This window comes from Polypterus senegalus, chromosome 12, assembly GCF_016835505.1.
Source record: "Polypterus senegalus isolate Bchr_013 chromosome 12, ASM1683550v1, whole genome shotgun sequence".
NCBI classification, from domain to species: Eukaryota; Metazoa; Chordata; class Cladistia; order Polypteriformes; family Polypteridae; genus Polypterus; species Polypterus senegalus.
In genome coordinates, this window is record NC_053165.1 from 114,726,911 (window position 1) to 114,743,811 (window position 16,901).

The following is a 16,901-nucleotide window of genomic DNA, read 5'->3' on the forward strand; positions in this document are numbered from 1 at the left end:
TCACCAGCAGTATGAACGCCAGGCCCAGAGCACACTTCAAGAGCTGCTCACAATAAGAGCGTGTTGTTTTGGCCACGGCCCACATAAATGCCACCAGTGTGTTATATATTATTCTTAATAATTCAACTAATATCACTTCTTTAACGTCTCTTTGAGCTGTTTTTTACCTTTACAAGTTGTTCAACGCCCACCCAATCTGTAAATGTATTTTTTATGAGTTGTAATGAAAAGACTTATAGAATGTTTTTGCTCTTCTCTGCTGTGTCTGAGCTGAGCTGAATGTCATTGTTGACACTCGTTTTTCCTTTTTTATATGTATTACATTAATTTATGTATTTGTTATTTTTATTGTTACTGATTTGTGATTTGTTACAAATTTTAATGATCTACTTTTAGAAATATCAATTTGAAATGTCAAATGTATAATTGCAAATTAATTCTTAGTTTAATCCTTCTAGTTACTAATAAATTAATTCTTACTTTAATCCTTCTAGTTACTAATGTGTATATATATATATATATATATATATATATATATATATATATATATATATATATATATATATATTAACATGCAATATTCATTTTCCCGGAAAGAAACATTGTTATTGTTATATTATCATAAGCATTTTTATGTGTAACTTTTAATTTGAATATTTTAGTCTTATACTGTTTATCAATTCTTTTGATAATAATAAAACACAAGAATATAAAAATAATTGCATTTTTTGTTTATGCTGGGGTCCCGATAAAAATCTTTTCCCTGGGCCTAGCGTTGGCTCTCAGCACCCCTGTCCATGGACTCCAGGCTGATTCTCAGGCAGGTTGCTCCTGTGTAGAGTTTGCATTCTCTTGCATGTACATATTTCCTGTAAGGATTTCAGGTTTCTCCCAAGTTCTAGTGATATGCTGCTCTGTTATTTGAGAATTTGAGAGTAGGGTTACTGAGAATGGTGAAGTACCAAACTTACTTAGGCATCACATTTTCCTATGCCCCTGAAAAACCATCGAGTATGAAGAAACTAGCACAATCACGTGACAGGGTTGAAACTGGAAGGACGCCTAATTACTAAATATAGTCAAATGACATCCCACAAGAGTGCTAATATTTTATGAATCTGCTGTAATAAGATATAGTCAGATGACATCTTACAAGAAATATATTGTTTTAGAAATCTGCTGAACTAACAAAACTTTGGATAAGTGCAGAGCCTGTGAAGTACCTATTTGGACAGTAAAAATATCTAATGAAGTCCTCGTCATGTATCTCATCATGAGGCTACAAGGGCTACAAGGTAAATTCATGTGTAGCGCAATATGCAGGTGATAATAAAAATGGGTTAGTGTCACTCTTCTTGTTAGATAGATAGATAGATAGATAGATAGATAGATAGATAGATAGATAGATAGATGTACACCTGCAACATATTTTCTGGGGGAGCAAGGATGGGAAACCCAGTATCTCTCCCCTGGATGCTAGATGGCAGCCTCCCTGGGTTGCAGCAGTGCCTTAGACTCCCACAGGGCTTCATGAAGGTTGCAGTGTTGTGCTTGGGACTGTGTTGTGGCTGGGGGACACAGGGAAGATGTGCCCTCCAGCTGAAGAAAAATAAAACTTTGTTTATTTTATATGTGTGCCTCCGTGTTGGGTCGAGTGCACATTTAGCACCTTGCTACTACACATACACATATATATATATATAGTGGTAGTTGACCCGGACACAGACAGGCAGACACATTCATGTCACCCACAAACACGTTTATTTACAATATATTTACAGATAATATGGTCACTAAGACCCACAGTCCATAAGTGCACAAACCCCTACACAGTCCTGGCCACAATGCCTTTCTCTTCGGGCCGCCTCCACAGCTCTCCTGTGCTTCGTCCTTCCACCTCCCAACTCTAGCCTTGAATGAATGGAGACGGCCCCTTTTATTCAGTACCCAGATGAGCACCAGGTGTTCCCGGCATTCCTCCTCTAGCCATGCCCCAGCGTGGCGGAAGTGCCGGCTGTCCTCCCGGCAGCTCTCCGGGTAACATCCAAAATCTTCCCCCTAGCACTTCCTGGTGTGGCGGAAGTGCTGAGGTAACAGGTCCCCAAGGCATTGGGGCACCTCCTGGCGGTGACCACGGGCCCCTACAGGGTAGGGCTTCCATGCCCTCGACCCGTGGCCCCCAGAGCAACCCGGAAGGCAACCCCCACATGATCCAGGGTGGGCACAGACCCACATCTGGTCCCTCATGACGTCCCGGCCGGGTCATGGCCCCTGGCCTCCCTGACAAAATATATATATATATATATATATATATATATATATATATATATATATATATATACACACATACACACACATATACACGAGATATACAGTATATAAATTCACTTGTGTAATAAAGCTATACATACTGCATAAACCAGCTGGAATTAAATGAACAAAAAGTTCTAAAAATAATTGCAAAAAAAAAAAATAGCAGACATATAATTTAATTCTGACATATAGGACCACCAAGGCTAAAGTAATGCTGAACTATTGGATATATCAGACAATCAGAACGTACTATAAACTAGCTTTACATGCCCATTATACAGTGTACCCACCCACTAAAAAGCCAGCACTTATTTAAATACTTAAAATGATTACAGTTCTTTGAGACATGCAGTAGAGATCATTACATTAGTACAGTGCATCCGGAAAGTATTCACAGCGCATCACTTTTTCCACATTTTGTTATGTTACAGCCTTATTCCAAAATGGATTCAATTCATTTTTTTCCTCAGAATTCTACACACAACACCCCATAATGACAATGTGAAAAACGTTTACTTGAGGTTTTTGCAAATTTATTAAAAATAAAAAAACTGAGAAACCACATGTACATAAGTATTCACAGCCTTTGCTCAATACTTTGTTGATGCACCTTTGGCAGCAATTACAGCCTCAAGTCTTTTTGAATACTAGGCTGACCCGCCTTTTAAGGCGCCCAACTTTTAAGTTGACCACTTCTTAAGGCAATTCAATATGTAGATCAATTTGATATTTTATACAAACCCATTAATTTGGTTATATTGCATTTGAGCGGTATTACTTTAATACTCGTAGTTTCTGTTATTTTTGTGATGAAATGTAAACTTTTTTTCTATATTGAGGTCGCCCTTTTGAACCCCCCTGATATTTACTATGCGGTGAGGCATTTGTACTCCATCAACATTAATTATTTCCAGAGACATAATTTTGTCTATTTTTCCAGCGCATCGTACACAAAAGCAAGGGAACGATGGGAGCACCAGAACTCACATCATGTTGCTTCGTACTGCAAGCTGCAAGTAGTAAGTCTGTGATAAGCAGAATACCGCTACGCTTTCCACTCACGGGACGGAAGGACAATCTCGACCGCTTTTATATAGTAAAAAAGAAGAAGAAGATATCGTACAGTCTGGAGTAGAAAATCATCTTTTACCTGGAAAAACGGAACTACAAATCCCATCGTGCATCGCAAAATGGATGGGGCGTGTGTGAAACTCCGCGCCTGCATAGCACTCACGGCACGGAAGGACAATCCCGACCGCTTTTATATAGGAGGATGATGCCACAAGCTTGGCACACCTATCCTTGGCCAGTTTCGCCCATTCCTTTTTGCAGCACCTCACAAGCTCCATCAGATTGGATGGGAAGCGTCAGTGCACGACCATTTTAAGATCTCTCCAGAGTTGTTCAATCAGATTCAAGTCTGGGCTCTGGCTGGGCCACTCAAGGACATTCACAGAGTTGCCCTGAAGTCACTCCTTTGATATCCTTTTAAAGGTTGAACCGTCGCCCCAGTCTGAGGTCAAGAGCGCTTTGGAACAGGTTTTCATCCAGGATGTCTCTGTACATTGCTGCAGTCATTTTTCCCTTTATCCTGACTTGTCTCCCAGTTCCTGCCACTGAAAAACATCCCCACAGCATGATGCTGCCACCACCATGCTTCACTGTAGGGAGGGTATTGGCCTGGTAATGAGCGGTGCCTGGTTTCCTCCAAACGTGACGCCTGGCATTCACACCAAAGAGTTCAATCTTTGTCTCATCAGCCCAGAGAATTTTGGGCTGCCATGTGCCTTTTACTAAGGAGTGGCTTCCGTCTGGCCACTCTACCATACAGGCCTGATTGGTGGATTGCTGCAGAGATGGTTGTCCTTCTGGAAGGTTCTCCTCTCTCCACAGAGGACCTCTGGAGCTCTGACAGAATGAACATTGGGTTCTTGGTCACCTCCCTGACTAAGGCCCTTCTCCCCCGATCGCTCAGTATAGATGGTCGGCCAGCTCTAGTGGTTTCGAACTTCTTCCACTTACGAATGATGGAGGCCACTGTGCTCATTGGGACCTTCAAAGCAGCAGGAATTTTTCTGTAACCTTCCCCAGATTTGTGCCTTGCGACAATCCTGTCTCGGAGGTCTACAGACAATTCCTTTGACTTCATGCTTGGTTTGAGCTTTGACATGAACTGTCAACTGTGGGACTTTAAATAGACAGGTGTGTGCCTTTCTAAATCATGTCCAATTAACTGAATTTACCACAGGTGGACTCCAATTAAGTTGCAGAAACATCTCAACGATGATCAGGAGAAACAGGAGGCACCTAAGCTCAATTTTGAGCTTCATGGCAAAGGCTGTGAATACTTATGTGCATGTGATTTCTCAATTTTTTTATTTTTAATAAATTTGCAAAAACTTCAAGTAAACGTTTTTCACATTGTCATTATGGAGTGTTTTGTGTAGAATTCTGAGGAAAAAAATGAATTGAATCCATTTTGGAATAAGGCTGTAACATAACAAAATGTGGAAAAAGTGATGCGCTGTGAATACTTTCCGGATGCACTGTATATGTAAAACCTTTCATGTTTTAATCTCTTCTTTCCAGTGAGAGTGCTACATTTATTCCCCTGGCACAATTGATGTCTTACACAAATTATATAAAGCCATGGCTTATAAAACATAGACTTTTCTCCTGCAAAAAGTCAATGCATGATTGTAAGCCTGCTATATCACACCATTTACCTTTCACAGCGTATTAAGGAGCTGACAGACAGGGCATGTTCAGCAAAGATTCATAGACAAATGGCATAATTCACTATGTATGTTGCCCCATTATTAGTTAGCATTTATTAAATAAACAGTTTTTTTGTGATACTTGAATGAAACAACATTAACTGTCCAGATTGCTGAACTTCAGAATTCTACTGCATATAGCAAATTACAAGTTATATGGTAGAATGAAACTCTTCAAAGAACTCAGTGTAACACCTCTAGAAAGTAGTATAGGTTTACTGTTACTGAAGCAGGGCTGACTGGTATATGAGCAAGTAAACAAGTACGACTACAACTGGACTCAACCATACTAGAGACCGTAGAAGAACTGAATCTTTTCTGTCTAAAGTTATGTTCTTCTATATAAAGGTAATTAGAGAGATCATCATCTGGTCGGTCCTGCAAAAAGCATCTTAAGGCAGAAATTGACCTGATATTACTTGTATCTTATCATCATCATCTTATCTCATCTTATCATCTCAGGACACTTTTCCTGGTGACAGTCACAGTTGGCAGCAGACCAAAAAGGTCAGCCCAAATTTTCTTCTCCTCAGCCTTTTTCATACCATTTTTATTCAGCAGATTCATAATACATGAGACTAGTAGTAGGAACAAAATACTAGGCTCCCTTTTTGAAGTGATACCTTCCTGGCAATAGCTTGTGGGACTTCTCTAGCATATTTTAGTCAAGTTTAATCCCATGGCTGCAAGTCCTTATTCCAAGCAATTTCATAATCAGTACATCATTTATACATTTAATTGATCTCATTATTTAGTTATCTTGTCTGCAAATATTTCAATATTTCTGTTTTATTTGCCTTAGTTTTGAATACTTCTTTACTATTTTCATTTTAATTAACTCTTTTTTTTGAAAGTTTGCTCACTTTATTGTACACAGATACTGATGATTAACAGAAAGGTGTTTAGCAAAAAGCTGTGTAGACACAGGTGCAAAAATATTAGTGATAAAGGGGAGCAATTACTTCACAACTATTGTCACGTGTCTGCTCATTAAGAATCATTTATTTCAAATGAGTACACAAGTGAATATTGTATCGAAGTAATTGTCCCTTTTAGCATTCCCTGTTGTAAGTATCTGGATGCAATCAAGGGAGCAAGCTGTAGAGAAAGGGTTGAATTAAAAAGACAAGTTTAGCTAAAACACAAATATTTCAGGTTTTCATAGAATAAGATAAAAGGGGACATCCCACTAAACAATAAGATCAATTGAAAGAAAAAATGATGTACTGTGTGCTGAGATAAACTGTAGCAACAGCAGCAATTGGTGGGTTGTAACTGGGAAGTCAAAAAACAAATAACCATGGCTTAATATGTGTGACAAAAATCATAGTCAAAAAGCAGAGTCAGAATTCGTTATAAATAAAGGGATTACAATTTTAAAATTTAAGTTGAATCCAATCAAAGACAACCAGGAAGTGCACAATACAAACTTTATAAATATAAATATGCTACATGCTGCTTTTCCTGTTGATGTTATTTAGAAACAGCATAGCAATTGTCCATAAACACTGGCAATAGTACTACCCATAAGAAAAATCTAAATACATTTACAGGAGATCAATACTTATTTTCAACATGTTTAAAATATATCAAGCACCAAAATAGATTTGACCAAGAGATTCTTTGACCTCTTAACTCATAAAATCATGTCAGAATATGTTTAGAGGTCAAAGAAAATTTCGAAGAAATCAGAAATAAGAGCCTGATCTTGACACATGGATTGTAGAACTGATGGAGATGAAAGCCTGTAGCGAGACAGGTCCCTCAGATTTAAATTTGGGAACCACGGCTTTAATCCTTTAAACTGACACCTGTAAAGAACACATAAAATTAATAATCATTTATTTAATATATTACATATGAGTTATGTTCCCATATATCAAAGATGTAGAGATCAGTTATATGTTCCTTAGTGAGTGATTTCTGCCCTACTGTGTGACTAACACTGTGCCCAGAGTTGTTTTTTATCTTTGTAGCCAAATCTGCCAAGCTTCTTTCACTCGTGTGATGATGAACATAAAAACACATTTCTGACAAGAAAATAACCCCTTAATCCCATATTCATCTATTTTTAAATGATTCTATTGAGTTTCTAAGGTCCCCAAATTACTATTGTCCAGCATATTATTTAATATTTATTCCAGTATCTCTGGTTCTCTCTCATTCATGCTAAATTTAGGCTTAACTAGTGTCAATATGTGTCCATGTGTTCTTGCTGAAGAACTAATTTTAAAGAAAGAACTGGCATCTTCTGTGTAATTCTAGTCATAAATCTGAACACGTCTATCAGCCCCCCTCTTAATATCTGTTTGTTTAAATGAAAAACATTAAACTTTTTAAAATTTTCCTCATAGCTTACACTGTGTAGCTCTGGACTTAGTCTAGCACTGGACTTCCTCTAGTGTAGTTATAGCTTGATTTAATATGGGCCACATTTATGAAGCATCTCAGAACTGATCCTAGAAGTTACACTAAAAGTTACACTAGCATAAGTATTTGTTGTACCCCAAAACAGGACATGAGAAATATTTATGAAGCATCCTACACCCACTTCCAGCTGGAAGTACAAGGTCATGTTTGAGAATGATTGATATCACAACTTTATGACCCTCCAAGCCACAAACTGGAAGTCATAATTTGTAATTGTCTGATACTAACACTAAGGATGCAGCACAAACATAATTATAATAATAATAATATTCAAAGTACCAACAGACGAAGAAGAAAGAAAACCTAATAGGTTAGGATGGTGCACTAAGCTGTGCATAATTTTTGTGAATTTGCTACAACATTAAGAATAATTGTTAAGGACAAGGTCCCAAGATTTATTTTGAGTACCCAAACCAGGAGAAGCTATCGCGAGAATGCAAAAACAAGTCAATGGAACAAAAATCAAAAAACCCAAGCGTAACCCTAACTGATTGATTTTTTTCATGATTTTTGACACTAAATATATCACAAAGAGAGAGAATATTTTACTTAAAATTATTCACTGAGGAATACTGGATTTCAGTGATGCTGCCATATTTAACCCGTAGGTAATAGGTCTGACCGCCAGGTTGACCTGTGAAGCTGAGGAGCCTCACCGGCCAAAATGCATGGTACACTAAGGCACTGCTGAAACCCTGAAACCAATGATCTTACTGTATAATCGCCGAGAGTCCTCACAATCACATGACAAATAACGGAAAGAAAAAAATTAACTAAAATCTGCAACATACAATAATAATATAGTAATAAGCATCAAGACAGAAAGACACACATAGAGACACGCGCACAGTGAATGAAAGTAAAGTTCTAAAATGCACATTTATTTAATAATGAATGCTTTAAAGATTGTTCCTGCATGATGCCCTATGGTTGCAAGGATAGGCTCCAGCTTCCCCGCGACCCTGATCAGGATAAAGTAATGGGTGGATGGATAGATGGGTGGTCTGTACTTTCATCTTCCTGCTGTTATAGCCACACCTCATAAAGTAACAGCACTTGAAACTTGCCAAAGGCGTTCTGCTGGTTTTGATGTCATGTTAACTCTTCCAGTGTCCTAAGAGTTGTTTATCATGCATCTCTTGATGACTTCCACCCCACCTTATCTTCTGTGATGCCTTATGTATGTAATACCCAGGAAGTCTCTATCTGCCTTCAACTTTCCTGGACTTGTAAAATATAAAATAAGTATTCCAGGGGTTTTCAGAACTCAGTGTTTCTGTGTGACATTTCCCTGTCAATAATTCATCCAGCATTATTTATCTTCAAGGTAATATGCTGGCTATTACAGTTTAGTTTGCATCCATGACCACCTGTGCATTGATACTGTGGCATCACTTGCAATTCACACTTGAGGCAGTGACCTTAATGTGCATGCTGATTTGCATGAATGTAGGTTTTTTTTAAGTTCACCTCACATCGAGTCTTGAGGAAATGTATAAATCTGTATATTTCCTAATGTATTGTAAGGCAGTTCAAAGTTTGTTGCAAAATTCTAGTAATGGTTGGTTGTGACATACACAAATCATCACTTTTACAAAACTGGAATTGCACACAATATCCCAGATGAGGGCTCACTAGTTAAATGTGTATCTTAAAATAATCTAACTTTATTCATACTCAGCCTCCCTGGGTTGCAGCAGTGCCTTAGACTCCCACAGGGCTTCATGAAGGTTGCAGTGTTGTGCAACCCTGTTGGGTTCCTCAGGCACCTGGAGCACTTCTGGGTGCCCAATAAAAGCAGCCAGCAACCACCACTCAGCAGCCAGAGTCGGGTAAGGGAGGACAAGGTTGCCTGGGAGGAGTTGTGGTGCAGAGCAAGAGTGCTTTTGGTATTGCTGCATTGTGCTTGGGACTGTGTTGTGGCTGGGGGACACAGGGAAGATGTGCCCTCCAGCTGAAGAAAAATAAAACTTTGTTTATTTTATACGTGTGCCTCCGTGTCTAATCTGTGTCGGGTCGGGTGCACATTTAGCGCCTTGTTACTAAATATATATAAGCCTTTTAATGGCAAAGATGTTCATGTAGGTTTATATTAAAAATGAATTACCCTTCAAAGGTGATTGGGCTTCAGTTAAGTGAATTACATAAAGACCTACCCCTATAGAAGCAAAGGATGGTCATTTGGTAGGTTTATTACGACACTGTCACAATGAAAGTGTGCAGATTTTTATTATTATTATTATTATTATTATTATTATTATTATTATTATTATTATTATTATTATAGCCAGTTGTCTTTACCCAGGGCCATGTGTTGCCAACAATGCAATACGTACAATATGAGTATACATACATCCTATGTACATTTATTGTATTTACTTAACCTTTCTTAATTTTCCAGGGTTTTCTGTTCAGGTAATGAGATTTTGTTTGTAATTTTGATTTAATATGTGAAATTGACAGACTCAGTGCCAATTTTTTTTTTACAGGCAGACAATTCCAGTGCATATAAAGACTTTTTCAATTGCCAATTCTCAGAAAAAACATCATTTTTTCAATGTGTTCTATAATTTTAAGCAGTCCTTTGAAGTTGTTTTTTGAATTCCTGTTTTCTTAGTGTAAATTCAGACAAAAGTTAAGACCTTGATTTTGTTTTTTCACCTGCTTATGCCTTCCAGCCCCTAATAATAACAATTTGTGAACTGAAGTAATTATTGTGACTTCTTATTTAGTACTCTGATCATACTTGGTATTGATCTACAAATGAGACAAGCATATTTCATTTGTCATGTGAAAAATGTATCCCTAGACAAAAAGGCTAAATACACTCATTTTGTTCAACTCTGCATGGCAGGACCAAATTATACATCTTTGGAAACATTGAGAAAATGAAACAAAATCACACAGAATTTTCCCCCTGCATGCTCTTGAGAATACTGCTGGAAAATTAGAAATACACTCAATTCAGGAAATGAGGAAACACTTCTTTATGTTATTGCACCCAATTACATTTAAAACAAAGAAATAATAATTTATATATCACCTGAACGGACTAAATGCTGTCTTTTCCTTCATGAGGAGATGGAAGGACTGCAACACTCACTGAATGACAATTCAGTCATAAAAAGGCATGTTACTTGACCAATAATTAACCTTAGCACTGCATATCCAAAATTCTAGCAATTCTTACATCACTTTCCTGTTGTTACACGTCACAGATAGTGCCTCACAAATGCAAACTGGGCACACAAAGCAGCTTGCCTCAAACTATCCCCCCACAACATGAATACTGTCAGCATCTACTCTGTTTTTGCTATCCGTCACATGGGTCAACCATCCTCTGCAGCACCTCCAAGACCAACGAAAAAGTGCTAACTCCTGTGTGAGGTTCCTATTTATGCTTTTTCTTGGAAAGTCTCCACCTTCCTTCACTATTCTTCTTGAGACTTGTCAAATAAAGCACTCCTCTTCACTATCAGACATCTTTACTGTTTTCACTTTACATGCTTCCACTGGGATCTATCATTAGGAAACATAATGTTAATTTTCACTCGTATGCAGATGACACCTAGTTATACCTTTCATTTAGATCAAATGAAGTTTATCCAATGTTGTCTTTAATTAGTTGTGTTAGTTAATTAAAGGAGTGGATGGATGAAAACTATTCATCTTTAAACATAGATAAAACAGAGATGTTAATTGTTGGAGGGAATGACACTGATCACAACAATATTCTGTCATCATTTTCCTCAGTTGCAATCACCATTAATTTTACTGAATCAGCCCACAATCTAGGAGTTCTCTTTGACTCTAGCATGTCATTTAAAGTACACATTACAAATTTGTCCAAATCATGTTTCTTCCATCTTAAAAATGTTGAGAAATTAAGGCGCTTTTTAAATAAACAGGTTTCTGAGAAATTAATTCATGCATTTATTTCTAGTAGGATTGACTACTGCAATGCGGTGTTCACTGGATGTTCAAACTGTTCTTTATACAGCCTCCAGTTAATCCAAAATGCTGCTGCAAGAATTATTACAAGAACAAGAAAATACGAACACATAACTTCAGTTTTTAAATCATTACACTGGTTCCCGGTTAAGTTTAGGGCAAATTTCAAAATCCTCCTTTTAATATATAAAGCATTAAATGGCCAAGGTCCGGCTTTTGTCTGAACTTATTATGATTTACAAACCAGATTGCAAATTAAAATCTCAAGATGACTGTCTGCTTATGATTCCAAGAATTCATAAAATAACAGTGGGAGGTCGAACTTTTAGTTACATGGCCCCTAAACTGTGGAATGGTCTGCCTGCTATTATAAGAGATGCCTTTTCAGTCTCATCTTTTAAATCGTGGCTGAAGACTCACTACTTCAGTTCAGCATATCCTGACTAGAGCTGCTGATTAACTGTACAGACTGCTTCTCTGTTGTCAGTCATTAGGACTAAAACATAAGTAACATGATAGTTAATAATTTGATACTAACCCTCACTTATTCTGTTTCTCTTCTCGGTACTCAAATGTGGCACTTGGTGCCACGGCCCACCTGCCAAGTTGTTTTGCCTGCCTGAGGTAAAGTCATCCCTGATGGAGCATCGCAGGAATCGTGAGGTAGAGGGGTCTGGCTGGCCTAGCGCTGTTTCAGCTGTGGAATGGCCAAATGGGGGAGGCAGCTTGATGGCTGAGTTCTCCAGGACTCTAAACAAATCCAAATCATATTATGTGATATTATCTACTGTTAAATTCTGGTCTGTACTTGTAAAATATTCATTTTTGTACTGTATTGAGGATTTGTTCTGTCCAGTGTATTGTATTGTATTGACCCCCTTATTTTTGACAGCCACTGCACACCCAACCTACCGGGAATGGGGCCTCTCTTTGAACTGCCTTTCCCAAGGTTTCTTCCATTTTTTTCTCTACAAGGGTTTTTTGGGAGTTTTTTCTTGTCTTCTTAGAGTGTTAAGGCGGGGAGAGCTGTCAAGAGGCAGGGTCTATTAAAGCCCATTGCGGCACTTCTTGTGTGATTTTGGGCTATACAAAAATAAATTGTATTGTATTGTATCTGCATTGCCCAGCCTGTACAGCATGTAGACAGCAGCCTGCCCACCATGACCGTGAAGAGTAGTGTGCTGGCTGCTGCAATATTTAACTCTTTCCATGTTCATAAGTGTGACATCTGCTTTAATAAATAAGAATACTGTGCAATACATGTAATTAGAGGACAGTGTAACTTTTTTGGCTTTATCAATTAATGAGTGTGGCCAGTAAGCATTGATAGATGACTTTTTGGTATGCAATGAATCCCAGTATAATATAGATGAGACTAGATAATACATACAGTATGTGTGTTTTTTTTATTTCTACAATGAAATGATTAAATTGATGCACTGCAATGGATGGATGCTAGTATAAACTCTAGCACTCTGAATCACTATAATAGAAAAATTGGATTCAAAAGATAGATGAATGGATAAATAAATGAAACAATTGTCTGAAAATGGCAAACTACTATGTAAAAACCACTAATTCAACTTATAAGTAGTTCAATAATAAAACAAGTCTCTGTCACAAGTGAAAGGAACAGGTTTTATAAATGTCTGTCGTGACACTTCTATCAGAGATCCTTAGGCTCACTTTTTCAAAATTTAAACCAGTAGAAAATTACTAGTTGGTATTTTACTTCATTGTGGTGTCATCTGGTATCTTTCCCAGACTAACAATGATTTTAAGGAGAGAGAGTAGACTTTGTTCTGCTACTGTTACTTTTATGGAGCACACAGCTATCTGTCAGTCATAAAAGCCATATTAAGATTTTGTAATAACAGTCAGAGGTAATTATCTATAGTAATAGCCTTTAACGGCATCCAAAATGTCAACCACACAACATTTTACAGTGTCAGCTAAGTCTACATAGAATTGAACTTTATAATGAACTCTGCTCTTGAGTCTGTTTCTGGATTTAATTCCTGGAAACCACGCAATTTAAAAAATATAGAGAAGGGTCATTTATTCTATTTTAGGGTATCCTGACTGTAATGTCTGTAAACACCTGTGATCAGAAGATAACCCAGAGTTCACATTTGATTAATACTGCATGGACAATAAATGTACACTAAAGGTAGACATTTATATGTACACCTCAGGAATGACCATCATTTAATCAGGCCTTTGAAAATTTTTGTACTGTAAATGCTATTCACTTCAGGAGGTAAAGTTAAAGAATGGTAAACTACATTTTGTCTGAAGAGGGGGCCTGAGTTGCCTCGTAAGCTTGCATACTGTAATCTTTTTAGTTAGCCTATAAAAGGTGTCATTTTGCTTGATTTCTCATTACATCCATATTATAATGGCTAACACGGTACAACACCCTAGTACCTAGGGAGGACAAAAGAAGACATATTCATCTTTCTGTATTTTATTGTCACATGTCACACACATTTATTAAACAACTCTTTATTTCACAAATCATATAACACTAATAAAATACATATATCCAATGCCACATGAATTTTATGATAATATTGCATCTGTGAAGCATAAGTTAATTACAGTAGTCTTTATATTTGCTTTTTTTCATAGGTTTAAGTGAATTAAATTAACACAAAATTTGTTTGTGGTGTTAAACATTTACATTCTGTACCCATAGTCTAAATATTGTTCCTTCCATTGGACAAGGCCTGACACTCCTCTCATAGGAAGCAGCCACAGGCTACCCTCACTACACAACCAAACTACCTTAAAGTGGTCTTCTTGAAACAGAACAACAGTTGCTTTACTTTGTTACATTTGTTTACACTACTGAGCCCTTTACCCTAATGTGAAAATTTATATTTTGACCACTTGCTGTCATCTCTTTCTATTGATAAGTTCCCCAAATACATTACTATATTTGAAAACAAAGATTCACCTGCAAATAAAGGGCTTTTCTTGAGAACTTAGCTCCCCTTCATTACCACGGACATCTGAACTAGTCTCACAATTTGAATGTTCTTCACTCATTAACAACATCCCAAGGTACAGAGACTTCTAAATGTTGAGTAGTTCCCTCCCATTTACCTGCAAGAAGCAAGCTACTTTTTTGGTGGAAGAAACAATCTCAGACATGAAAATGCAGATTCCCAAACTGACCACTTCACACCTGGTGGGGAACTGTACACACTGCAGATCCCATTTAGGTAAGGACAAAAGGAGAAATGCATCCAGAGGTTATCAACATTGCATACTTTACATCTCTCAACTATTTGTGCTTGACCTTAAAGATCTAACTATAACCAGCAGGTTAAAGATTTCATCTACCAATATGGAGGTTCTCTAGTACTACTCAAAATTAAAAGATTTTTAAGGCCAAGACCTGATAGTTATTATTATTATTATTATTATTATTATTATTATTATTATTATTATTATTATTATTATTATTATTATTGTGGCAGCACAATCACTTCAATTTGGCAGATCAGAGGCAAAAATCTATAAAAAAAAATACCTCCTATGGATGTGTGAGACAGAGAATTGCCTGATAGGCTGTAGATTCTGATTAAATAAAGATCACACAAGCCTTGACCATAATTTTTCATAGTCTGTATCTTTCAACCAGTGGCACTGTTCTTCAAGTGCTAGTTTCATTTTCAATAGTTTGCTGTACCCAGCATAATAAATTTGTTCTGTTTCTAAAAATATATACTGTATAAGGCTGTAGTTGTAACAAATACCACTACTCAAATAGCTTGTGAGAAGCTGGAAGTTGTAAATAATTACTTTATATTCTCAAAGGTCTCTTGGATTTCAGTTGTCCAGAAAAAAAAAAAGTAGATTTCTTCATTACACCATTCATGGAATCTATAACTAAACTAAAACTCTTAAAACTTGTTACTGATGAACCCTACAAACCTTTAAACTTGTTTAGTGGAAGTTGGAATTTTCCAGTCATACCTTGAACTGTAGTTAAGTCCATATTATGGGTCTATATTTTGACCATTGTGGGAAATGTGAACCCCCAAGAAACCCACTGATGATCTGAAATTCACAGGTCTTCAAACTGATTCTTATGGAGCCTACTGTCAAAGATCACTGAAAACCTGTGGCTGTAGATGTCAGGGTGTTTTCCTTAGGTACTCATCAGAAGTTATTGCAAAATGGACGGTCGTGAAAATATCCACAAAGAAGTCATAACCCAGAAGGTCTAGACAAGAACACCCCATCACTAATCCTTTCTAATTACATAACCCAACACAATTATTTTAAAGGAACAATGGAAGGGGAAAAGGCAGTTCACATCCATCTGCAGCCAGAGAGAGAACTCTGCCTCACAAACATGTTAGATATGTGTGCAGAAATCTTACGAAAATCTTCTTCTAAAAAAATATTGTCCATATATGGCAACATGTGTATGCTCCAAATATCCCTAAAATATTAATAAAAGACTGAAAGATGGCCTGTAGAATTACCTAGTCCATATGATATCATAATGGCGAATCTAAGTGTTGAATGAAATCTTACACTCACATCCTTGTCTTACTGTATGTGACTCTAACTTGGTGAATACTGTGGACCTGGTAGTCTGATTTAACAAGAATGAAATAATTGAGAGGATATTATTGAATTAAATATATTTAATATGATTCTCTGTACTGCGGTGGGTTGGCATCCTGCCTGGGATTGGTTCCTGCCTTGTGCCCTGTGTTGGCTGGGATTGGCTCCAGCAGACCCCCGTGGCCCTGTGTTCGGATTTAGCGGGTTGGAAAATGGATGGATGGATGGATGTTTCTCTGTAATTAGTATAGGGATTTAGGGACCTTCTTTTCTTTGCACATTAGAAAAGAAGCTAGCCCTGAATGCACTGTTTAGTGGACAGATAAACTGGATTTTCAGATTTTCCTGAATATGGTCAGCCATTACTTTAACTTCTGGCTTTAATAAAGAGTTAATTTTATTTTTAGGTAAAAGTGCATCAAGTGGCCAATCTATTGCATAATCACATGGCATACGGAATGGCAACACACAATTTTTGTTTGATAAATAAATCTGAAATATTACCTGCTTACCTGATAAATGAGGAATTTGTTTTTAAATGTTATTTTTACTTTTAGTTTTGAAATAAAAACTAAAAGTTTGTTTTTTTTTATTGATGCTATAGTTCTTTAGATGATGGCATTTGTTCCTGTCGTATTATTGAGGTTGCCAGTGATGAAATCATTGGAAACGACAGTATAAATATGGCAGTAATTGCGCGCTACTTTCATCCTTAGGGAATCCAACATTACAAGACCTAAGTGATAGTTAACTTTATTTCCAAGTAAGCCCTAGGATTCTATATCTTGGTTACAACCTTTTTCTCACTTTGATCTTCATGCTTGCTTTGCTCATTTGGTTTTTGAT